Consider the following 25,536-nt stretch of genomic DNA (forward strand, 5'->3'; position numbering starts at 1 on the left):
GTTGACAAAATCAGTGCAAATTCCAGAAATCAATAGGTGACATGCTATTGAATGATCTCGGTACTCCAAGTTCCTTACCTAAAGTGTGTACAGAGTTGCTGCTGTCCTATTTACATGGGGTGGTCTTTCCTGCCAATCAATTCATCCTTAATACCAGTACCTGAAAATTAATTAATTTATACTGAAAAAAGCATCTGGTGTTCAGCTTGAGAACTACGTTTCCCAAATTAGTTTCACATCAGCTACATTCATTCTTTCAGTAAGTGGTTTTCTTGTACAGGATTATAAATATGCACAATCTCATTTATAGACTCACATGTTATAGGCAGCTAAGGTTGCCTGAACGTATGCATAAATGTGCAACATTTGCATAGCAATTTAGAAATATTTACTTTCCAAACATTCTCCATTCTATCATCCTGTCTTATGTTTTGATATTGACAGATTCATTGGCAAGGATTTCATGATTTCTAAGACCCTGTAACCAATTTGTAGATATTCTCTTTTTTTATATAAAATAAGCCAAACATGTTGTTCCAATTGATCCATCTTTCCTCTTATTTGACATTTAAGGGAATTTTTTTTAACACTATACTACAGTATTAATTATGGAGAGAAATGAAGAAACTAAAAATATATGTCGGTGAACATATTCATATTCCAATATGCAGCGCTTTTATTTTTTAAACTTTTTAATAATGTTGCTTTAAACTAGCTGCTATATTTACCAGGAAATGCTAATTCAAGTAAAGGCTTTTGAAGTTTTCTTGAAAGAAAAACCTGAAAATATTACTGAGGAGGAGTCACAGCCTTCTCTGGTTTTTCCTGGAGTCATTCCACTTTTTTTCTTTTCTTCTTGATCAGAATAATGCAACATACGGTTTTGTTCTAAGTCCATAAAAAACACTGTGTTCTCCTTTAATACTTCTGATATCATTAACCCCAAGAATTTGAGTGATGTTTTGAGAACACTGCTCTTTACAAATATGTTTGCTCTTCTTTTTTTGCTCCAGTAGAAATATAGCTGCATTATTTTCCTCCCAAAATTGCTGTGGATATGCAAAGTGCAAGAAGCAGGAGGGATGAGAGGGAGGGATAAAAGGGAGGGGAGGTCAGAAGGACACGAGCTGCATTCACCATCTGATATCAGCTACGTGACAGGCTTTAGTGTGAACTGAGTTGTTTCTTATATTAGCTATTTTAATCCTATTTAGTATTCCTGGGAGGGTCCTTCTAAGGTTCCCCGAATTCTATGCACAATGGCAAATCCATTCTGACTTACACTTGCCTGCTCTGTCGCCAACAGTGGGCTTTGCACTTTGATGAGGTGATCGCATTGGCGGGTGTGATGGATATGGTGGATCTTCTTCATGACATTCATCCACGTTTCCTTGTTGATGAGGTGCATGGTCAGGACTTATTACAAAGCCCTGGCTCTTCCCCAACCACAGGATACGGCCTCTGCATAGGAGGCTGCCATGTATTTGGCAGTGATCATAACACTCAATAAAAATTAGCTTAAAACAGCATTATCTTGGAATCAACACTAAAGAATGGACGCTGCCAAGCCCAGAAGAGCTGGGACAGTTATTAAAATGGAAGCTTAAAAGGGCAACATTCTACTAATTATCAAGATGTATTATTTTTCTCCAGCAATTATGACTGTGGTATGGGTTCAAAGCCAAGTTGACCACTGGAATAATCTGATGGCGTGGATAATCTGACTCTAACTGGATGTGCTGGGGTTGGAGATGGAGTAAAACTGGAAAATGGTAGCAATGTAACAAATAGGTCACTTCCTATAAGTAGAAATCCCTGCAGCTAGATCCCTGCCTCACACCATACAGGGACTGTGATGTAAGAAGCTCCCTGAGTGTACCTTAAGTATGTGCAGACCTTCTATGTCAATCTTGCCTCCATAAAGTGATTTAAACAAAGGAAATCAATTAAGTACATATTAGAAGCTTTGTGAACACCTTTGCACAGTCATGTATGAAACAAATGCTGGATATTTGTCAAAAAATTAATTAGGCTGGCTTCAGAATTTGTTCTGTGTAGAAAGGAGACCTTTTTCTTAGGAACTTTTAAGTTGTCTAATGTGTGGTCTCAGTTATTTAAGTAGTGAAGACACTCATTTAGAAAAGAAACAAAATTCAAAAAGGCTCTTGAAGAGCTGGATGCTTTAATTCAATGTAATGAAGGAACATGTCAGGGACAGGGGACTGGACCAGCAACTAGGCTGCTAAACAACGTGGAGAAGAGACTAAGCCAAGGCAGCTGGAAGGATGTGGGTAACGCATCAGAGTCTCAGGTGGAAATTGACACCCAAAATTGTGTCGAGGAGGAAGCCATGGTACCTGATTGCTGATATCTCCAAGCTCATGAGCAGAAGAATGTGGGACACAATTAGCTGCTCACCAGAGGTTTCCAAGAAAACTGTCCTCAGGGGAAAGGGGCCCTTGAGGACCAGCACAGCAGGTGATGGGGGTAGTGTAGAGAGGAATGCAAGGGCAAGTTTCCTGAGGGAGCCCAAGCCAGAGTGAAGAATCAGTTATCTCAGAATCTGCAAATGCAGCCCGGTCCTATTTCATCTGTAAAACAGTCAAAAAGGGATTAAATCCTATCTGAAAACCAAATCTGACATTAAATGCTGTTCCTTCTGACAAAAGTTTATTTATCTCATGGAGGCATCAACGTTAGTAAAACTCTGTTGATGTCAAATAGATTAAATGTAGGGACAGATGTATAAGGATATAAAATGTTTACAAGAATATCTCTGATTAAATTCAATGCATTTCCCCCAAATTAAACAAAAGATAAAAAAACATTAAAAAAAATCATAGCACCTCAATAATCTAGAAATGATGTCTGTTTCCAGGGAACAAGCCACCCACTGTCTTCATAAATCCACCCCAGGCCCTGTGCTTGGAAGGCAGCTCTGCCCACCATTCTACCACCAGCCTGCATCTCCTAAAGAGGCCGGGACCCATCCCAGACTCAGAAAAGAGGCAGGTGGTGTCATGCACACACCCTACCAAGCCCCTGGAGTCAGGAGCTCCCTGCAACCCAGGGCTTCAGGTCACCACCCACAAGAGGGGTCCCAGGTGCCAGACATCAGTATCCTTCACCACCCTGTCCACATGCCCACGTACCAGGAACCATGCTTGGGCCCCTTTTAAGCTCGGCTTGTCCCTCCCTAGCCTGGCAAGTCTCTCACACACCCAAGTCATTGCTATTCTGACAAAGGAATGTCTAAGCCTCAGGGCCAGTTGACTTCCTTTCAGTTCTTTGCCTTTTCTCTCCCTCTGCAGCCCCACTCTATTCCTGTAGTTCTCCAGCAACCTCCTTAATGGACACATTGACTGGCTCCGAGGGTGTCAACCTCTGGCTTCTCCAGTCCTGCCTCTGGGCCCATGAAGCCCAGGGAGACTCAGGAGCCGATGATGAAGATGCACCCAAGAGACACAGCGGCAAAGAGGCGAGTTCCCTGTCGGTGTCTATTACCCACGGGGCCGAGATGGAGGTAGGCGTAGAGACAGAGGATGATAGAGAAGAGGTAGGGAGGGAAGAAGAGGGAGGAGGGGGAACAGCAGAGGGGGTCTGGAGCAAAGGCCTGGGCAGAAGCCACCACAGAGGACCCCACGCTCCGTAGGTGAGGATGCCGAGGACAGTCTCAGTCTTAGCAGCTGGGGTGGGGCTCTTAGTGCTTCCTTCTGGGCTGTCCTCAAGTGGTCACCTGTGACTGAGCCAAGATGCACTGTCACTCCTTCCTCTGAGCATGAGAGGCACCCCACAGTATTCAGGCTTCTGCATGTGACCTGCTTTGCTGAGTAAGGTGTGAGTAGCTCTGAGGTTCAGGTGACTTCTGGGCTTCACCTGTGCATGAGCACCACAGTGCCTTTGGATGTCACTGACATTTAAAATGGAGCCAGTCAAGTGACAGGATTCCATTCCCAGCCTCCTGTCTGGATGTCACCTCATTGTCCCAAGCACCGACTGCAGAACCTCCAGGGTGTGCTATACTCTGAGCCTTTCTGTCCTGCCCTCGCCTGCCTTTCAGCACCTGCTTTGTTCCAGTTCCATAGAAGCCTCCCCTGCCCAGTGCATTAGGTGGCGACCAGACCAAGACCCCCAGTTGGCCATGGCTGGGTGCAAGCCTTCCGGGGACCTGAAATACCACGGCTCCCAGTGCAGTCCCCACTGGATCAGCGTGAGAAGGCAGACTGTGAGGACATCTCCACTCAGGGCTTCTGAGAGGACATTTCTGGGGGACCTCAGGGCCTGTGGTCATCCTCATTCAAGTTGTTTTTTCTGTCTTTGTTGAATTACGAAGGCAAACTGGGATCCAGAGCCAAATTGCTCAGAACAGTAAAGAGAAATGGTGACCTCGTACCACTCTTCCTCCCACAGACAGCTTTACTTCCTCCTAAGTGGTTGTTATATTTGTAAAATATTGACTTCCAGAAGTGCCAGACCAGAGCACCCCTGTCTCTTGATAGAACTTACTGTGTCATACAGAAAATTCCAAATGAGCCTGTCTTCAGCGGAGTCTCATCTCGGAAGGAATTAGTGAAACTGCTGGACCTCACTGTGGCCTAAACCAGCTTCTCTATAAGAAACATGAAAGTAATATTCTCTTTCTAGTTCAGTGTTGGTTATGCCAACAAAAAGATATGTTATTTACTTTTCTAGTTTTCACAATCCCAGATAGCAATGCCTTGAACCATTTCTGTTATTAATAGATCAAAGATGCAGTGCCTAATTTAAAAACTGTCACTCACGTGAATTTTAATTATGTGTAAATTGAAACAAAATGGAAAACTGATTTTTTTCCTCCCAAGACAATAATTCTTGACATTAGCAAAATCTCTCCAGTGCTGAAATACTCCAAAAGTCCCAAGCCAGAAGGCTCTTTTAGGATGTTTGTCTCAATGTGGCCCCAGGATCCTGCTCCTTAGAGAATGGTGTCCTGCTGCCAGCTGCCCACCCCACCTGTGCCATGCTTACCCCCTGATTTTCTTCCCTCCAAGTCCGGCAATCCCGCCTGCGGAGAGCACACAGGCTCGGCATGCCCACTTGCAGCCCTTCCCCTCCTCAATCACAGGAGCCCCATTTCCCAGGGTCTTTGCCTCTGGGTAGTGCCCAGGTCAGCCTGACAAGAGATAGAAGGACAGAGGGGAAGAACCCAGGGTTTTCTCTCTTCCCCTCTCTGCCCTGGGCACTGCCTCTGCAGGTGGCCCAGTCTCCTTTGTGGCTCTGTCTCCCACTGGGTTGGTCCAGGATTTCATTCCAAGTTCCAGGTTCTCAACTCTCATATCATCACCCCTCTCACGTCTAGCAGGGTGAAGGCAGCGTGTGTGGGTTGCTTGACTCTGGATGGCTCTACATGTCTTCTGTCTGCTCTGGAACAAGTGCCCTGAATTCAACTCCCTCTGTTTGGAATACCTGTGCTTTCTCCTTTCTTACTAATGCATGATGAGATGTCACCAATATGACACTCTATTGAATACCTGTTTTTTGCCAACAATGAGAAAATCCCTTTGTTCCAAGTCAAGACACCTGTCACCGAGGGCAGTGTGTCCTGGACTGGCCACACACCACATAGTTCTACCTGTCCTTATCTCTCCCTGTGGGCTGGCACCCACCATGGCAGCCCATCTGTGAGGACCCCGTTGCTTCCTGGCTCTCATGCCAAGCAGGCGGTTCCAGACACAGCCCCAGCCCCGTGGGCGTCTTCAGGAGTGGCTCTAGCCCCAGGCTTTGTGCGCCCACCACCTCCAGGGAAAAACTTCAGACTCTTACCTTTAGGTTGGTTCAGGTGAGCTGCATCCTGCCCTTTCCTGCTTCGGGGAGAGTCAGCCTCAGCCTGCTTCCCTGTCTGGAAGGCTGCCCCACACCACCCCACTTCTGGGCTCTACGACTTCCTGTCCTTTGTGTGCACTTGTTTCTCAGCATTCAGTGGCAGCCTAGCAATCCACTTTGGATTATGGGATTATTTCCTATCACTGGTTCATGGAGCCTGTGAACATCCCTTGGTAGCATCCAGGACAAAACATAAAGGAGAGCTAACCACACCAGGGGTCTGATGGTGGCAACCACGAGAACCTGCCCGTCACACCACACAGGGCATGTGATGGTGGGCATTGGCTGCTCAAAGCTGTCACCAAGTCTTTGACTTTTTCAAATAGCATCGTTGAGAGGTGATTCACACACCACAGCCCTCGCATTCAGTGTGCAAGGGTCACAGGTCTTCTCTCCATCTGCAGAGCTGGCAGCCCACACCTCCTTCAAGCCTTGAACACTTCATCTTCTCCCAAAGAAACCTGGCAGGCTTCAGTGCTGTCCTCTACTCCCCCAAGGCCACAGTCCCAGGAATCCCATTTACCTGCTTTCTTTGCCCACAGACTTGCTTATTCTAGGTGTTTCCTAAAAACGGGATCCTGCTGCCTGGGTCTGTGTGCTGTCCTGCCACACTGGGCGTTCCCTGATGGAGACTGTCCTGTGCCTCTGCATTGGAATTTCATGGCCTCCCGACGTCCATCCACCTCCCATTCCTTTTTCTTCCTCAGACACTGAACTTAAGACTTCTCTCCTGTCCCTCCCCTGGCTCTCCATCTGTATCTCCAGAGGCATCTCCCCTAGAACATCTCTTGCAGTTCTAACCTCATCTTGGTTCCTGCTCTTGGAAACCCAGACAGCACCAGTGCCAAACTGAGGAAGAAAATATTAAATATGGTTGAAGCCATGGGCACACTCCCCAAACTCCCCAAATCCCCTCTCCACTTAGAGCTGCCACTTCTCTAAATCTGGTTAGTCATTATCAGTGGCTCCTTAATTTGGAGCTTTGGGTGATCTGCAGCATGAAAACGTAAGCGTGCTGTTGACAACTCAAAGAGGGAGTCCCCCGAGAGGCTCAGCTGCATCTAGACTCAGACAAACCAGCCCTAACAGTATCATTATATTTTACATAACTTAGCTCAGTAAATCCCCTGCCACCAGCAGTACTGATATTAAACAGACTTCACGTGTAACTGATCAATATTGAATTCCTTAAACATCTATTCTAACCTTAGAAACAAGCTTCATAACTACTTTTATACAGCCCTCTTGCAAATAGCCCATCCTTTGTAATCACCATTGATTTCAAGTGTGACAAGGAATTTAATTTTATCAAAAGATGACATTTGCCAAATGCACAAAAAATGAATTTTCCTCTGATTATGGGTTTTGATGATACTGAGTTTATTCTCTGCTCTCCAGCGGCAGAACACTACCATCAATACTTTAATCAGATCAAAGAATTGGAGATATTAAAAAGAAGAGGACAGGTTCCGAGAAACAGCTAGGATGTGGACTGGATCCACAGAGAGCTACAGGTTGAATTTACATTGCTTATTTCAACAAAGAAATATTAATTTTATGTCTTTGGCTGTGGTCTCATGCAATAACATTTCGGTAAACGTTTTGACTTCAGTTTCAATCCAGGAAAGTGAAGTTGACACTCTGGGCATTTGTGTTTTTATACTCTAAGCATTTTTTGGTGCATATTTGGACTTAATGGGCCGTGGGGACTTTTGGCCTGTCCTTCCAGCTGGAGATGGCCTTGCTCAGGCTGTATTCCTGGCCTGGAATAACAGGGCGCTTTCAGCCCTGGCTGAGGTTATAATCTTATCTGCTAGGGGGCACTGTCCTTCTTTGAATTGATGTGTAAACATCCAAAATACTGGAGTCTTCTACCAGCTCAAAAGAAAACACTCATTTATTCCTCAGAGAACATCGGAAGCCTTTCCTTTGGAAAACATTTGAAAAGAAAGCCAATATTCCCCTTTAGAAAACAATGCGGGCTGCTAGGATATTTTCTTCAGAGAAACATCATTTTCCAGTAATTGAGAGACAGAAAGTGCTTTATTTGGCAATATCTGAACCAAACAATGGAAATTTTAAAATGCTTTTTCATGTTGGGATGCTATCAGATAGTTTATATTTGCACTATTCAGACCTAGGAGAAATGAGCCTTTTTAAAGACACAAAGGCACCACCAGAGTTTAACAGCTAAGTCTTCAAGAATTGCTCCCTGCTGTGTCCTGAATCTCTTGGAACCAGCAGCACTACCATGACAGAGGTGCCATCTCTTTAATTAACATGGAGCCCACGATATGTGTTGGTTTCTAACTGCAGGGACAAAGGTCCCTGCAAACATAGGTGTCTTTGCCAAGGGCTGGATCTCTGGGAGCTGCATCCAGGAACAGGTACTCAGCAGGCATTTCTGATCCCAACAGACACAGGGACTGAGCAGCTCCCACTTGAGCTGTCCTGGCAGTGGTCACCCAGGAGACACCTGCTGCCCGTACCCTAGCCTCATCCTGTGCCCTTTCATTTGTGGATTGTGGACAGCCACCTCCTCACCATACCCTCACCTGAAGGGAACAAGCTCCGGTTACTTTTCCTTCTTCTTATTCTAATCCCAACCTGGAGGCTCCAACCCTTGACCTCATCTAAACCTGTGACCTCCCAAAGACCCAGCCTCCTTGTGAAGTTAGGAGGTTGTAAACACGCAGTTCCTGACAGCACCCTGTCAACATTGGCTGCACGTGTATACCACTGTGTGTGAGATAATTACCTTAATCAAAATATGTAAAAATGCTTATGCATTTTATGATCTAAATTTAGAGTGAAGAATCAGTTTGGGCCTAAGTCAAGATAGGAAGAAAATGATCTTGTTCGGCCCTGGTGATCCTTCAATATACACTGCTTCGGGCCAAAACGCTGCCGAGCAAATCTCTGTCCATGCAGGAATTACAGTTCTCTAGGGGTACGGACCTTTGTGAATATGATGGAATCTGTGAATACTTAGAATGTTCTTGGAAGTGGGACCATGCGACTGGAAGTTGAAATGGCATCTGCCTCAGCTTGAGCTATTCCCAAGAGTCAAGTACTGCTCGACCACATGCACAGGCCATTCCAAGGGTGAGCTGCGAGAGCAGGGCCTGGTGACGTGGCCCTGGGACCAAGCACTCCAGCCTGCGGGTGGCCTTTGTAATAAGGTTTTACTGGAACCCAGCCATTTTTTATGTGTCGTCAGTGGCTGCTTGATTCACGTCAGCAGAGCCAGGGTGGCAGATCCCATATGGCTGGGAGGCCTAAGATATTCACAGTGTGGCCCCCCACAGAGAAGTGTGCCAACCCTGCCCTGGACCTGCCCTCTCAGACCCCCCAACAGAGCACGAAAAGTGTGCTCACAAGAGGGGGCAGCGTGCCGAGAAGCAGGCCCAGGCCGCAGAGCAGAGTGGGAAGCCTGGTTGGGGTATCTGAGGAGACCACCCAACTCCATGGAAGGAAGGATCTTTCACTGTCCCACAGGGCAAGCTGTTCAGGGGCCCAGCCTTGGGAAACTCTGCCCTCTTCCCTGGCCCCTCCTCCTGGTGAGGAGGAAAACAGAAGCAAAGAAGGTGAAGTGGAGAGCTTTCAGGAGGCCGGCTCTCTCCCTCACCTGGACTTCTGCACAGAAACAGGCGGGGACAAGGGAAAGATGACCGGAGACTGACCAGCAGGCTTCTTCTTATTCTGCATTAGATAGAGAAAATAAGAAATTTTCATATAACAACAACAGCAACAGAAAAGGAACAGCTAGGCCACAGGACCCCAAATAGTCAGGATTGACTTTATATCCAAGGTGAAGGAGCCTGCATGGAGGGCAGTGACCACGGACAGTTGTCCGCTTCAGGCTGAGTGTCTCTGTAGGATTTTACTCACAGATACCTAAGCGTTTCCAGGTGATTTCAGGAGTCCCTTGAAACCATTCATGGAACTAGAGGACAAATCCTGAAGGGGCCTTCCATGTCTGCTCAGCTACAGCAGATCTCTCAGTTCTCAAAGGAACCTTTTGTGTTCTGAGATTCCTAAAAAGCAATTGCATCTTATTAGTCTGCTGTATTTTTGGAAGTTGCAGGGAATCTAGAACATGACCAGAGGGAAAATGCTCTGACAGTGGTGTTGCCTAGGTCCCCCCAACTCAACCTCACCACCTGGTACTCGGCGAGGCCAGCAGCCACTTCTGTTTATGAGACCCAGAGCCAGGAAGATGAGTAGGACTGGAAACTCAGCTCCAAAGAAGAGCCTGGCTCTGTGGGGAGGTGGTGAAGAGAGGTGTGGGGTACTCAAAGTAGAAGACACCCTGAGCCAATAAAGACAAGTGAATCCGGGCTTTCAAAGGAATGACATCTGCTGTCCTCTTCACCACAAGTCTTTATTCCTGCACAATCTTAAATTATTTGATGCACCTGCATCATGAATAGGGAACCCAAAATCTGTCTATTACATGGGGGGAAATTAATTTGGTGGCCAGCATAAGATGAATCAGAGCACTAAATAACAAATGCTAAAGGAGCAGCCAGGGGCGATCATAAATGCCCAAGTTCCAGGGAATAGGAATGCATAATAAAGAGAAAGGAAGGAACAAGATTAAGTTAGATTCTGGAGGAAGATCCAGAGTCAGGGAATGCTTACACGGGACAGTGCAGGAGGAGAGGGTGAGACCCTTGGAGAGCGACCAAGAGCTTAGAACAGCCTGTTTAACTGGCAGTGGGGACAGATGAGGTGAGAATGTGTGTGTGTGTGTGTGTGTGTGTGTGTGTGTGTGTGTGTGTGTGAGAGAGAGAGAGAGAGAGAGAGAGAGAGAGAGAGAGAGAGAGAGAGAGAGAGAGAGCGCAATTACACACTTAGCAAATGGGAATTCTGTTTGTTAACCAGACAGGAAACTGATAGAGTGAGAGAGTCCCAATACAAGGTGATACAGAGTGACAGCTGGCAGCCTCTGCCTTCATTAAATAACCAAGCCTTTTGTAGATGAGCTTCCCCAGCTCCTGCTCTCAGCTCAAGAAGTACCAGTGGGCTTAAGTCGAAGACTCTCCCTGTGTCTCCAGGGTCTGGTTCACAGCAGAGGGTCTTTATGCTAAACTATAATTTCTCAAAGAGGGGAAAATAAAGGCTGACCCCCGGTTTCAGTTTTTAAAATTAAGCTTAACTTCACCACTTTTTAACAAGAGCAGCCCATGCTTTTGCTCCCTAGAGGAACTGTCCTGATCTGAGGGGATCCCACATGTGCGCATGAGGAATGAAAATGGTTTGCAAATCAATCCTATTGGCAGAAGAGCTGTTTTCTTCCTTTGAATTAACAGGATGATGTGGACATTTTTGTTCACATTATGTTAGACTCTGCCGATATTAAGTACCAAATTAGCAAAGAGAGGCCAGTTTCTTTGACTTGAACTACACCGCAGCACCTCGGCTGACAGTGTCTTGTCATGCACACAGCACTCGTCCCAGAGGGAAGTCTGCATGGAGCTCCCAGGAGAGTCTCAGTAGCCAAAGTCATTCCATAAAAAAGCACAAGAAACCAATGGTAACATCCGTTCTCCTCTTTTCCCCCTAAATAAGAATCACGATGATTCCCCTCTCTGAAAGTGTCCAAGGATTCCTGACTTGTCCAGTATTGCAGGTCTTGTCTCCCTCCACCCCTCACACCTCCCCTGCCTCGGGCTCTATGGAGTGTGCTCACAAATCTGCATAATCATCTCTTCTATTCTCGATGTTTCTCTCAGTTCTTAGAGATGTCAATCCACAGTGAGGGAGCTGCCGAGGGAAGGTAATTTAAACAACATCCTCTCATAACTGTCATCTGTCACCTTTCATTTTAAAGAAAAATAAATCAAACATGAAGCTTATGCATAACCCAAATGGCAACGTAACTTCATATTTAAGATATTTAATAAATGTCAGCTTCAGAAACTAGGATCTTTAAGGAGGTAATATAAAAAAACCTGCTATTCTTGCGAAGAATATTTCCAAATATTTCAAGTAAATATCTTATAGGATGTGAGTAGAGGGGCACACTATGGGGGAGTCAAGTCACAGAAACTGTTGCTAGTAGGACTCCTTTCAAATAGAAATGAAGATGAGCCCTGTGCATTTCAGAGCCTTGTGATAGACTCGAGGTCTTTTGAGCATCCCCAGTGTAACTCCAACAATCCTTCTGAAGGTGACCAAATTAAATCAAAGAAAATAAATCATCACAATTATGTTAGACAAAAATAATTTGAAGGAGAGCTTTGCCTTTAGCGGTACATGCTGCTCTTAGGTTTTATCGCGGTCATTGGTCAGGGACTCCCTGGGTGTAATTTTCTGTAGGACAATTACACATAAGAGAGAGTCATTCTCTGATAAATTGGAAGCAGTAGGTGAAACAACCTGTCAACCGTCTTCTCATTGTGCAGCCACACTTTTTTTTTTGGAACAATGATGTCAAGTTCAGAAGGAGGGAAGACTCTAGTACCTAACTGCAGGCTACACCACAGGCAGCCACACCTGCCTGTCAGCAATCACAGAAGTGGCACGTGGCTCTGCAGACGGGGATAGGAAAATGAACCTGAGAAGCCGCAGAGGAGACTGCATCTTCTCAACTCATTCCAGATCAACAGGGTGACCAAGAAGGTGGGGCAATCCCTGTGAGAGGGCATAGGACGCCTGCCGGGTTTCTAAGCCTGTGGCCACATGCAACCCCCAACCCATGTGCCTGACCAGGATGTCCCCAGTGGTAATCAGCAAAGACCTTTCTAGAAGATGAAGAACATGGACAAAGACAGGCAGGCAGCCTCCAGTGGCCCTGTCCAGAAGAGGTGTTCACCCCACGTCACTGCACTCGCATGCTCTAGGTGAAGGGGGACTCTGGGCTCCAGGAACCTCTCCCTCCTCTTTGACTTTCCCTGCAGTGACTTTGGGAATTCATTCCTGAACCAAATCCTGCCCAGGACCTCCCACAGCCCAGCTGTGCCCAGCTCAGGGTAGCACCACAAATGAACCCCTTCCCCAGCAACTCATGGGCTGCATCTTTCCCGGGCACCAGGTGCACTAGGAGAGAAGATTGAGGCAGGAGACCTGCAGAGGAGCAGGCTGGGAACAGGCAGGTGTGGCTAGCATACGGGGGCGGGAGGCCCAGGGACACCATCCAACAAAACGCTCTTAAAAGCTTCTCCATAGGGCTGGGTGCAGTGGCACAGGCCTGTAATCCCAGCAGCTTGGGGGAGATGAGGCAGGAGGATCAAGAGTTCAAAGCCAGCCTCAGCAACAGTGAGGTGCTAAGCAACTCAGTGAGAACCCATCATTAAATGAATACAAAATAGGGCTGGGGATGTGGCTCAGTGGCTGAGTGCCCCTGAGTTCAATCCCTGGTAACCCCTCCTCCCTGCAAAAAGCTTCTTAGTAGAAAGTCACATGCAAAGGGAACCAATGGCTTCAGAGGAGTAGCTCCCAGACCAGCACTGTTCATATACATGACACTCCAACACACTTCCAGATGTGGAGGAGAACGGCTCATTCTGGTGGGGAAGAAGCTGTGCATTTTCTAACAGGACCTGGCAGCTGTCTTGCTTCTGGAGTGCATAACATTTCACAGATTGGTGCGGTCTGTGGGTCTGCTTTGTTTTCCTTTCTTCTCCCACTCAGCGTGGCCAGTAGCTCTGCTGTGCAAGACATGCCTGCAGCTGTGCTCCCAGGAGATGAATGCCTGGCTGCAGACTGCGGTTGAAGGAACAGCCTGGGAGAGAGAACATCGGAAAAGAGCATCAATCCCTGAGGTAAGGTGGAAGAGAATCAGCTCCACACTGAGGCCCACACACAAACTCAAAGCCAGCAGTTGAGACTGCGGAGGCGAGGGCCCATGCAGCCTGCCTGCCCACGGACCCTCCAACCCTGGGAAGGATCCTCCCACTGAGATGCCCAAGACTCAGTGTCCCCAGGCATCTCAGAGCACGTTTATAAATGGAAAATCTTTCCAGAAGTGGAAGGGTTTGTTTCTAAAACCAGATTCCCAGTTTTAGGAAGAGAAAGAACTGTGTTGAATGTCCAGAACAGAAAGAAGCCATTCAGCCCAAGTTCCAAGACAGAGCTGAGTTTATTACACTAAAACTTCAGGGGAAACCTTCACAGCCAGCCGTGAGTTAACTACTAAAATCGAGAGGCAGATAGAGCTTCTGGAGTTACCAGGCACAGGTAGTCACCATGTGGGGGGACAGCACCTTCTGCACTTTAAAAAATGTCCTTTAGTTTTTGTCCTCAATTCTTGCTGCTTCTACAATCTAGCAAGGTGAATGTGTCTAGAGATATTCCTTCTGACGTTCTTGGAAGTCCACGTGAACCATGAAAACCTCAAGCAGCTGGTCTACTTTACCCATCCTTGCACGAGGGGCAGACACCTGGACACAGGTAGCTGCTGTATCCTGCCTCCCAGGATGATGTTTCTTACGCTTGGCCCATGTCAAGATGGGTGGGAGCTGTTCTCTGTGCGCAGTTTCATTCATTCCTCTTATTCATCTACTTTCTTGTTAACTCCACGGGAGCAATCACTGTAAAATTGAGATAAAGCTTTGACTTTCTGCTAAAGTATGAAAGATAATTCTTAGCAAAATAAAGTTAAGGTTATGCTCACCATCTCTAGCAGTCAGAGAAATGCAAATCAAAATCACCCTAAGATACCATCTCACTCCAGTAAGATTGGCAGCCATTATGAAGTCAAACAATAACAAGTGCTGGCGAGGATGTGGGGAAAAGGGTACTCTTGTACATTGCTGGTGGGACTGCAAATTGGTGAGGCCAATATGGAAAGCAGTATGGAGATTCCTGGGAAAGCTGGGAATGGAACCACCATTTGACCCAGCTATTGCCCTTCTCGGACTATTCCCTGAAGACCTTAAAAGAGCGTACTACAGGGATACTGCCACATCGATGTTCATAGCAGCACAATTCACAATAGCTAGACTGTGGAACCAACCCCGATGCCCCTCAATAGATGAATGGATAAAAAAAATGTGGCATTTATACACAATGGAGTACTACGCAGCAATAAGAAATGACAAAATCATGGAATTTGCAGGGAAATGGATGGCATTAGAGCAGATTATGGTAAGTGAAGCTAGCCAATCCCTAAAAAACAAATGCCAAATGTCTTCTTTGATATAATGAGAGCAACTAAGAACAGAGCAGGGAGGAAGAGCTGGAGGAAAAGATTAACATTAAACAGAGTCATGAAGTGGGAGGGAAAGGGAGAGAAAAGGAAAATTGCATGGAAATGGAAGGAGACCCTCATTGTTATACAAAATTACATATAAGAGGTTGTGAGGGGAATGGGAAAAAAATAAGGAGAGAAATGAATTACAGTAGATGGGGTAGAGAGAGAAGATGGGAGGGGAGGGGAGGGGGGGTAGTAGAGGATAGGAAAGGTAGCAGAATACAGCAGTTACTATAATGGTATTATGTAAAAATGTGGATGTGTAACCGATGTGATTCTGCAATCTTTGTAATGTTTTGAATAACCAATAAAAAATAAATAAATAAATAAATAAATAAATAAATAAAAGTTAAGGTTATGGCATTAGACAAAGGGTAAAGTTGATGGTGTGAAGCAATGTCTGACTTGGAAGAGCAAACACTGAGCAGAATCTTAAAGCAGGTGACTGTGATTCATAAAGGCGAATTATCTACATTTACCCCTAAGTTCTCCTTGCTGAGGTTCACTTTCTTTGTCTCTCCTCCCAACCTTTCTATAAAAGACACCAACAACTGCAAAGTTTATTTTTCAAAATGCAATAAAGAAAGAGATATGTCCTATCATATTGTTCTAGATATTTTGTCAATAAAAAGAATATTACCACTTACGTTGAGATTCATTTAACATCGAGCCTTCAAATTATACCAGAAATCTACTGTCTTGCAGGGGATGAATCATTTTACATGAACTAAGTGACAGCTAATAGGATGATAATAATAAATAGGAGGAGAAATAGTAAGACCCAGATAAAAGGCAACAGGAATCACAGAACACAGTCATCACTTGAAATGTCAAGGTAAAACGATTATGTTGTCAGAGAAGCTACATCTCCAGTACTATCATTTCTCCCCCGCTGAGTAGATTCTGTTCAGAAGAGGCAAATCTTACCTATTTTTCAGTTGGGGTCATTAATCTTCACAAGATGTTTGCAAGTTGGGACCCCAGGATTAATTGCATTAGCTCAGCCCAGGATCCCACACCACCAGAGAAATTCAGAAGGGGACACATATGTCATAAACACGCTCTGTCCTTTGCCCCTGAGACAGGGAAAAGGTTGCGAAGGTGCCTTTGTTTAGATGAATTCCATTTTCAAATTGAAAGGTAAAGAGAGCAGCGCCTGCCGCAGCCTGGGCTGGGAACAAAGCCACAGGTCTTTACTTCTTGCTTGTCCTTTTAATTTATTTTCCATCAAAAAAAAAAAAAAAAACTTTCATCAAGCTGTGCCCAGCTAAGGAAATAAAGGTAGCTTTGCCATCCTGAATAGACACTGTTGACTCTTTGCCTCTTCCTGTCACTGAGAGAAAGCACCCACAGTGAGAGAATCGCCCAGGGCCGTCTTAGACCCTGTCAGCCAAGGCAGGGAGCGAAGGGACTCCCCTGCACTAGCCAGAAGCTACCTATGTGAGTTTAGTTACTCAGACCTTCCCCTGAATTCGGGAGATCCCTGCTTGGTAAAGAGGACAGGCTGTGTGACACAAAGGGTTGCTTCCCTTGTTCCCCAAATGTCACAGAGTGGTAAGGTGGCTTATTTTTAAGAGGTCACCAAACCAGGACAAAGAGATGGTAGAGGAGAAACAGGAACAGCACCTCAGAGTCACTTATCTGTGTGTCCAAGACGCCACAGGGCCCACTGTGACATGCACAACACCCCCCTCCCTTTCAAGAGCTGGTGGCACCAGGTGGGCGACGGGCAGGTGATCTGAGGTGTCTGACTCCCAGGAAGGAGGCTCAGGCAGGGTTCACAGCAGCCGCTGCCTCTTTCCCACTCTAGGTAAAGCCAAGCATTACAGGTTGGTGTCAGACGCCGTGTCCCCAGCCTGGTGGTTCTCAAAAGTGCCTTCCAGCTGACGATCTCGAGTCACCATATTGATGCCCTTTCTCTGACTCAGTGGTTCCAAAACCAAGGTCCCAGGGACCACAAGGATTACCAGGAAGCTTGTTAGATACAACAACCCCAAGCAGGCCTTTCCCTGGGGACAGGAGGGGCTCCACAGGTGGGAACTGCACGCCAGCACCTGTGAACTTCCAATCCAGGTGGCTGCTCAGTCTGGAGGAGGAGGTGGGCTTCACCCTGCTGGGCACAATCAGGAACAAACTGAAATGAGAGCCGGCAGGAAGGCGCCCTCAGAGGAACCCTGGAAGGGCGGAGTCCTGTGTCCAGTGTCCACCGCACCTGCTGGAAACTGCCTGCTCCCCGGCCTCCCGAGCAGCTTCGGGGGCCTTTTAGTGATAATAATCACAAGTAAATTACAGCCAGGAGCCTATTAGGTCTGAAAAAGTGCCTTTTCAAAATAATGGAAATGGAGTGCGAATTTTCCAGCCCAGTGAGGGAGACGGCTTTTCTGTTTCTCTCTCTCGCTTTTTTTTTTTTTTAAGCCAACTTTGAAGAAGTTAGAAAAGCTGAAAAAATAAGAACCCAAAGTTAATGCAAACACTTTGGCAGCAAGAATCCTAAGGAGGAAGCTGTATTTTGCAGGGCACCAAGCAGGTGGTCCTGGGAAAGCCCCAGAGGGGAGCCCCCGGCCCTCAGCTGAGTGTCTTTATGCCAATTGAAGTTGCTGGTGCAAGCTGCTCCCATTCTGCTCTTGCAAGGGGTTACCAGCAGCACATTCAAAGCCCAGTTCAGGCTCAATATTTAAAGAGTGGCAGCAAGAGAACCACTGAGACTAGCAGAGGGAGCCGGTGGCGCTCCCTCTCCTTCCCTCCTGCCCTCCTCCACCCGCAGGAGAACCCGTGGAAGGGCTTTACGGTGCCTTCCCAGTGACAGAGTCTTGGGTGGGCTCCGAGGAATGGAGTGTTTCAGGTCTGGGTTTATAGACTGCACAGCAAAACCAGCAACTGGGAAGTGAGAATCTGAAAGCCAAAAGGACCATTTGAACATGAGCCTCAGAAAATGTGGAAGGGGGCAGCATCCGCCTCAGGGGAGGGGACTGGACCCACCTGGCCCAGGCCCCTGAGCCAGGAGCTCCATGCTCAGTCAGGTTGCAGGCTCTGGACACGGGACACAGTGCAGGGCAAAGGACCGCAGGCCAAGCTGAAGGGACCTGCTCCTCAAAACAGGACTGTGGGGACTTCTCAGCTTTGTGAGTTTGTCACTGTGAAAGATTCACAATCTTATCATGATCAGGGCACGTTTAGTTACATATTTAATAAACTACCACCATTTAGAGGATTGATTTCCACCAGAGCAGGACAGTCTTTAAGAACTGAGGAATATGGAGTTAGATCTTTTAAAGTTCATTCGTACTGATTAGTTTCCTTTCCTCTTGTCTTTATTTGGTTGTGGTATTTTATAATCCTGGGGTACATGCACTGATATAGGTGGTGACAGTAATTGCTGAAAATCTGAAGGATTATTGGCTTTGAACTGAACTGTAATTAGTTTGGGGATACTTTTAAAATATCTTGCCATGTTTCTAATCCCCACTAACGAGAATTAATAATTATCACTGTGAAGATTTTTAATTTTTTTTAATAATCTGAGCCTTATGATTAGAAAAGAAAGCAGGGGAATCTTAAGATAAAAATCTATGTATTCAGGGGAAAGAAAAATAAATATTTGTAAGCAAGTCAGCTGAGTCACACAGGAGGAGACTCAGGCCTGGCCACCATGCATAGATGAGGACGGGGATGTCTAAGTCTCTCTCTCTCTCTCTCTCTCTCTCTCTCTCTCTCGCTCTCTGGACACTTTTGCTCTCTCTCCCCATTAGCTTCTGGGGGGGGACACTGTTCCCAGTTACCTCTTCCTGAGGCTGAGCCACCTCTTGCATGGTCCCTTTGGCCACCCCTGGTGGATGAGAGGGGAGGCCTGGGAGCCTTCTGGGCAACATGGTTGCTCTCTGCTAATGAGGGTGCTAGGAGGGCTCTCCTCTCCCCTCCATCTCCTGTCTGGGGCTTGGGCTTGGGGTAATCCATGGACTCCTACAGAGTATCTGCAACCTTGGGGACACAGGGACAGACTCAGGACTGAGGATTTGACCACACAAGCCCCAGGGAGGACAGCCAGGTCAGTGGCTGGGGAGGTGAGCACTTCAACCCACACACATTCAATAATGAGCCCTGTGCTCCATCTGTCTCCTGCCCATCAACCTGGTGACCTCGTGGGCAATCACTGGGTCCTTATCAGGCAGGGCTGGCTTCTCGATCCCCTTACTTTGAGTTGATGATTTCATTCTGACCAGCCTCTCACTTTCAAAGGAACCCTGAATGAGAAGATATCAAGTGTCCTATTTCTCCAATCACATCTCATAAAACTCCAAATAACCACTGGATCTGTTTTCAAAATGTTATCTTGGTCTGCTGCCCACATATTCTGTCCTGAGTGGTGACGGGCTTGACAGAGAAGAAGGAAAAACTTGGAAGTGGGAAAAAATGGAGTTCAATGACTAACTGGATACAGCTGTACCTGCAGCCTGATCTTCCTGATGGTTCAGTTACACCAAACAGGGCACGCCTTCCCCTGGCCCACAAGAAAGATCATCCAAATTGTTTACTTAGAACATGGAGACCCCAGTGGCGGACTCCCCAGAGTCAGAACCATGCAGTCACTTGACTTCCCAGGTACTAAAACAAACATGAGAACATGCTGAGGGAAAGAGAAAGGGAGAGAGGGAGGAAGAGAGAGAGAGACAGAGAGAAAGAGAAATGGAGGAAAGCAAGAAGACAGGAGGAGTGTGGGTGTGGGAGTGGGCTCAGGGTTTATTTGAAAAGCCACGCTGCAGTCTGATCATCTTCATGACCCCCACCCCCACCCCTTGAGATGGTTCTCATCAGGTGAAACACCTGGTCTCTGAGGCTGACCTCTCTGAAATGCACTGCCATCAAGACCTGACAGCCGTAACCAGAGTGGTTTTACTTAGATTGTAATTATACGGATCAGTGGGCTTCTGAGACAATCTCTCCAAATCCTGGGCACTTTTTTCCCAGAATAGAGCCCACGATGACACCAGGGAGCAAACCCACAGTGTGACAAGCTTTTATTCAAATGCCTGTGCATGGGGAGCCAGCAGTCTGTCAAAGGATGCCCTCTGCACGGTCAGCAAAAGGAGTGAGATTGGCTAGACTGACAGGAGGGATCAGAGGCACACAGACGGGAGAACAGCCTTGGATCCACCAGGAAGCCTCCACTGTGTCTCCAAGAGCCCTGCCCTCCCCCACGTAACGGACCATATGTGGCCATTCCCAGTGCCATATAAGCTGTAAGCTGCTGTGGTAGAGATGGGTGCGTTTATTATGCAGATGCATTAAAACTTCTGCCAGAAGACCTCCAGACCAGCTCAGACCCAGTAGGTTTTGTGGAGTCCAGCCTCCTCCTTGCAGACTCCTGGGTCATCCATCTTGCTTTTCCATGGGGTCCATGGATCTTGCATCCCTGGTGCAAATTGTCAGCACCCTGAGCACATCAGTGATCATGCAAGAAGAAGGAAAACGGGGGTTAGGCAGGAAGGGAAACTGTAAGGTCTCAGAAGGGACTCAGGAACACTCTGATAAGAAAGCTTGTCCTAAAATCGCACACTTGAAAAGAATTCTAAAACAATCAATAGTGAATCGGATTTTATACTTCAGGTGACAGATGGACGTCTTCTCTGGATCAAGGTTAGGGCATGTTTACAACATCAGGAAAGTTGACTAATGGGAGACCTCAACCACAGAACAGTGCTTCCTTCTGACCGCCCAGGGCAAGGCAGGAGGGAACGATTGGGAGTCTACATGGGAAGGATTTTCAAAAGAAAAAAAAAATCATTAAGTTTTGTCATTCTTTGTTTTTAAAAGAACCAGAGGTCACAACACAAAGTTGGACAAGAAATGAATCAAGAGCATGTTTTGTCAACTTAAGCAGAACCTGAACTCCTTCTGAAAAGTGAAATGGCAATTTGGAATCCCAAGACCATTTTGCAGGTGGTGACTGGTTCTCCCTGGACATCTTGTCACTGCCAGTTAGAACTGGAGCCCTCAGACACTGAAACTGGAGGACCCAAAGCTGAGGGAGCCTGACTTGCTGGTGGTGAGCTGGGGGACTCAGTTGTTGCTGGACCCCTGTCACGTGGCTGGTCAAAATCCATCAGGTGTGTATGCAGGCTGAGGGTTTTGAGACTTTTTTCAAAAGATGCCACAAGTTAATATTTTATATAAAATTTCTGGAATTCTAAATTTTGTAACAACTCTAATTTTTTATTACATTCTTCTAGCCCAAATCAATACTTCAGATCCAACTGAATATTGCCTGATTGTACATTATGCCCTACAGCATCAGTGGTCCCAATGGAGTCTTCGATAAAAATGCCAACAGAGCATGAGACCACATGGTTGTGTGGAGTGGGAGAGGCCCTATGGACTCACAGGCTCAATATGATAGGATTGTTTTTTCCTTGCTCAGGTCACCATTCAGGGAGGAGATGGAGGGGATTCCTCTCCAGGAAGTCACTCTGAGACGACTCTGGCTCTTTCCATCTTGCAGCCTCGTGTATTCCTGGCCTTTGCGTTTTATAACTACATCCTGGCTGAGAACAGAAAGCTGTTAAGACACACAGCTCACCTGCTTCCATGTGTGGATTCTGTACCTGTTACTCAAATGTCCAGACTTCTTCCGTTTTGGAACTCTGACATCTTGAATGAGTGGCCTGCAATCAATCAGGAGAGGGATACCATAAACCTACAACTTCAAGGAAATTTGGGAATCAGACGATAAGAAATTGGTACCAGTTTTCCCATATTCCCCTGCCAGAACAGAACAAGTAGTACCACCCAACCTGAGAGGGAAGCTGAAATTATAGCCCCACTCTATGCAAATGAGAAAGAGCCAGTTTTTTTTTTTTTTTTTCACAAACAGAAAGATCAAAGAAGAATGGGTCTTCAATAACTGTGGCAATGCAGCCAAGGTCCTTGACTACCTCTGTCCTTTGACACGGATATAAATAAATTTCAGTTGTGGGACAGGCAGACACTGTCCTTAAGGGTTTGGTGATCTAATAAAAACTGATACATAATAAAACTTATTGGTGCATCCTCCCCAGCAGCTACAAGGAAGCAAGAACTGACTTTCTTGTGGGGAAGAAAAGCAATTGTAGCTGTATGGCCTGCCAGAACCAAGATGGGCTACCCAACATGGGTAGCATGGTGGGGATTTAGGCCAGGCTGAGCTACTGTAATCCTCAGGATGTAACCATTTAGCAGAACTCTGAGTGACAGCTGCAGGCATGGGCTCTGCAGAGCCTTCACACAAATCCAGACATTTTTTGCATAATGACATTTTAGTACATTCTGACACAACTTCTCCAACAGGAGGAAAGACAAATTGGTAATTGAGTACAATGTCATATTATGGAGTTAATTTTTTCTAAGTTATAAAAAATGATGAAGGAATCAGAAATTCAAAGAAAGGTGCAAGGAGAAAGTAGTAAATCACTTATACCATCCATAAATATTTTGGTATTTGTGCATTTTATACAAAAATGAAGTTTCCTGTATATATTGTTTAAAAATTGTGTTCTTTTTATTATTAATCTATCTTCTCAGATCCACCAAACAGTAATCTAACATCCATTTTATTATTTTCATGGAGACATCATTTTTATTTTATAAATGTGTCCATTTGTTTTTTTCTAATTCATATTGATAGTATTCATGAGACATTTAATCAGTCTCCTATTTAGAGACATTTTCCCTCACTGTAAGAAGTATACTTAAATAGCTGCCATACAAATTCCTATTTTTAACATATTTCCAATGAAGCAGAATTACAGGGTCAAAAATCACACTTAATTTAAAGCATTCAGATTGCCAAAATTATTTCCTGAAAATCTTACTTCAAATAGAAAGATTTTTAAAATATGCATTACTTTCAACTTTTAAAGATATTATCAAATTGGTATCTGCTTATGCATTGTATCAGTTGTTAGCGAGATAATACACTTAAAATATATGTTGATTTTTAGTTCAAAGTTTAGAAACTGACTTTGTAATATATTTTATAAATTTTGTAATGATGTGGCTTATCTTTTTTCTGATTAAAATATGATCAGATTGCCATAAATACTCACATGTGGCCCTGGGATGAAGACACATGTAATAATATGTTTTAAAATAGAAAATTAAAGCTCCTAGTGTTTATATATCTTGTTCCAAATCCTAATAAATTCAGAATCTTTAGGATTAGGGATAAGAACCCAGGACTCTTGCTTCCATCCCTTCTGAAATTCCCACCATTGAGATAAGCTTGGCCAGTGGCACGGGAGTGGGGACAGGATGTCAACCACCCCCACCTCTGAGCAGGACCCTCCACGTGCGCAGAGGCAGCAGAGCCTGGGGTGAACTGACTCCTGCCTTCACTCACTTCCTTGGCTGTGCTTCCTCCACATTGAACACGATAATTCTCACTCCTCCTTCTGTGACATCCTTGTCCCCCTTGCCTTGAGGATGTCCTGGTAGTTACAGACATGCATGGAAAAGAAATGTAAATGCTATCAGCAAAAATGTCAGCATTATCCTACTGCAAGACACTGTTATTAAAATAAAGAGCTTACCCCTACATAAAAAGGTCTTAAAAGTTTGGAAAGTTCAAAGCCAATATAGAGAATTGGAATTGAATGGTTTCCTCTTAGGGTAACGACTCAGGGTTGTTTCTAACAACCCAAGTGAATTTGTAAATCTTAGAACAAGCTAACGCATCACAAACTCATCTTCAGAGGCAGAACTTAAAAACTCGTGTGAACTCGAAGACCAGATGGGACCAGGCACAGAACATCCTCCCCAGGACTCGCATCTTGTAGTGAAAGTACAGGACCCAAAACCTGTGCCTCTGGCAATGACACTTCTGCACAAGGCTTTCCTCCATGTCTGAGCAAGTCTCTTTGAAGAGCAGAACCAGCCTTTGAATACCACAGGGATCTTTTAAAACCTGGTGTCCCGAGTGAGTGTTATCTTTGAATCCAGATTGTTCCCAGAGAACAAGGGCAGCTCAGGCATCAAGGCATCACCCTGAGGATTGCTGGTGAAATTGGAGAGAAAGCCTTCAGCAAGGACTTACAAGTGAGTCACTCAGCTCTGAGCACTGCTTCTCTTCCCTCAGGAGATAGGCGCTTCCTGTGGGGGTGGGGACATTCACCCACCTCCAAGCCTCCTGCTCAAGTGCAGATGACAGGGCTCTGACACTCAGCAGGCCCTTCCCGCAAATTAAAATGAAAATGGACATAAATGATATTACTCATGGTCACATCAACGGAGTTCATTTTACCTTTATATCTCCATTAGGTGGTGAAATCTGAACAAAAGCAATTAGCTCTGTAAGTTGGGGCTCTATTTTATCAGGCTTTGGTAAATCATGGGTATTTAATTCATGTGTGCTCAGTGAATAAATGAAAGGATCAATTTCTCTAACCATTTTAACATATCAATTCTTAAAGTGGACAGATATTCTCCTTTGTCAAGAGAAGCCAGATAATACTATTTCGAGCGATGAAAACACTCTTTTTTTTTCCTTAAAATGTCAATCTTTTTTTTTTTTATTTTAAAAATTTATTTATTTATTTTAACTTGTTATACATGGCAGCAGAATGCATTTCAACTCACAGTACACATTCAGAGCACAACTTTTCATGTCTCTGGTTGTACACAAAGTAGAGTCACACCATTTGTGTCTTCATATATCTTCTTGGGGTAGTGATGTCCATCTCATTCCACCATCTTTCCTACCCCACTGCCCCATTCCTTCCCTGCCCTCCCCTTGTCAATCTTTAAAAGAATATTGGGTGACCCAGATTAAATTCTTCCATAGCCATGTGTAGCCTCTGTGATAGGTGTCTGTCTCTTGTTCCAATGGATTTGGTTTTCTCTATAATAAACAGTCTATCATATTGTTTTTAATTATAAATAACTAGGTTTACTCTGGTAAAATAGGGAGGTATTTATTAAGGAATATCATGAAATTTGCCCAGTTATTGGAAATGAGAAAGGAGATTCTAGACTCAACTTCCATAAACAGCACTCAGAGGCCTTCAGCTATATTGTTGGTATGTGGGTTCCATGACATACACATTCAACAAACATTGAGGTTGAATCTAATCACCAATGTCATGGTATCTGGAGTTGTGGTCCTTGGACAGGTACTCGGGTCACAAGCATGGATCTTCATGGATGGGATGCACATTTTCATAATAGAGGCCCCAGGGAGCCCCCTCACCATCTGCCATGTGAGGTCAGAACCAGGAAGAAACCCTCCCTGGACATCCCCTCTGCAGACTCTGTGGTCCTGGGTTTTCAGCCTCAGTACTGTGAGGAATCAGTGCCTGTTGTGCAAACCCACAATCTGTGCTGTCTGTCATAGCTGCTTACCAAGGCTAGGACACCTTCCAGGAAATGGCCAGGTAGAGAAGCAGAGGGATCCTGCAGTGTGGAGAAACATGTGAGTCAGCTTGTCAGTACCGGAACAAAATACCTGA

Source organism: Callospermophilus lateralis, chromosome 1 (genome assembly GCF_048772815.1).
Source record: "Callospermophilus lateralis isolate mCalLat2 chromosome 1, mCalLat2.hap1, whole genome shotgun sequence".
Lineage (NCBI taxonomy): Eukaryota > Metazoa > Chordata > Mammalia > Rodentia > Sciuridae > Callospermophilus > Callospermophilus lateralis.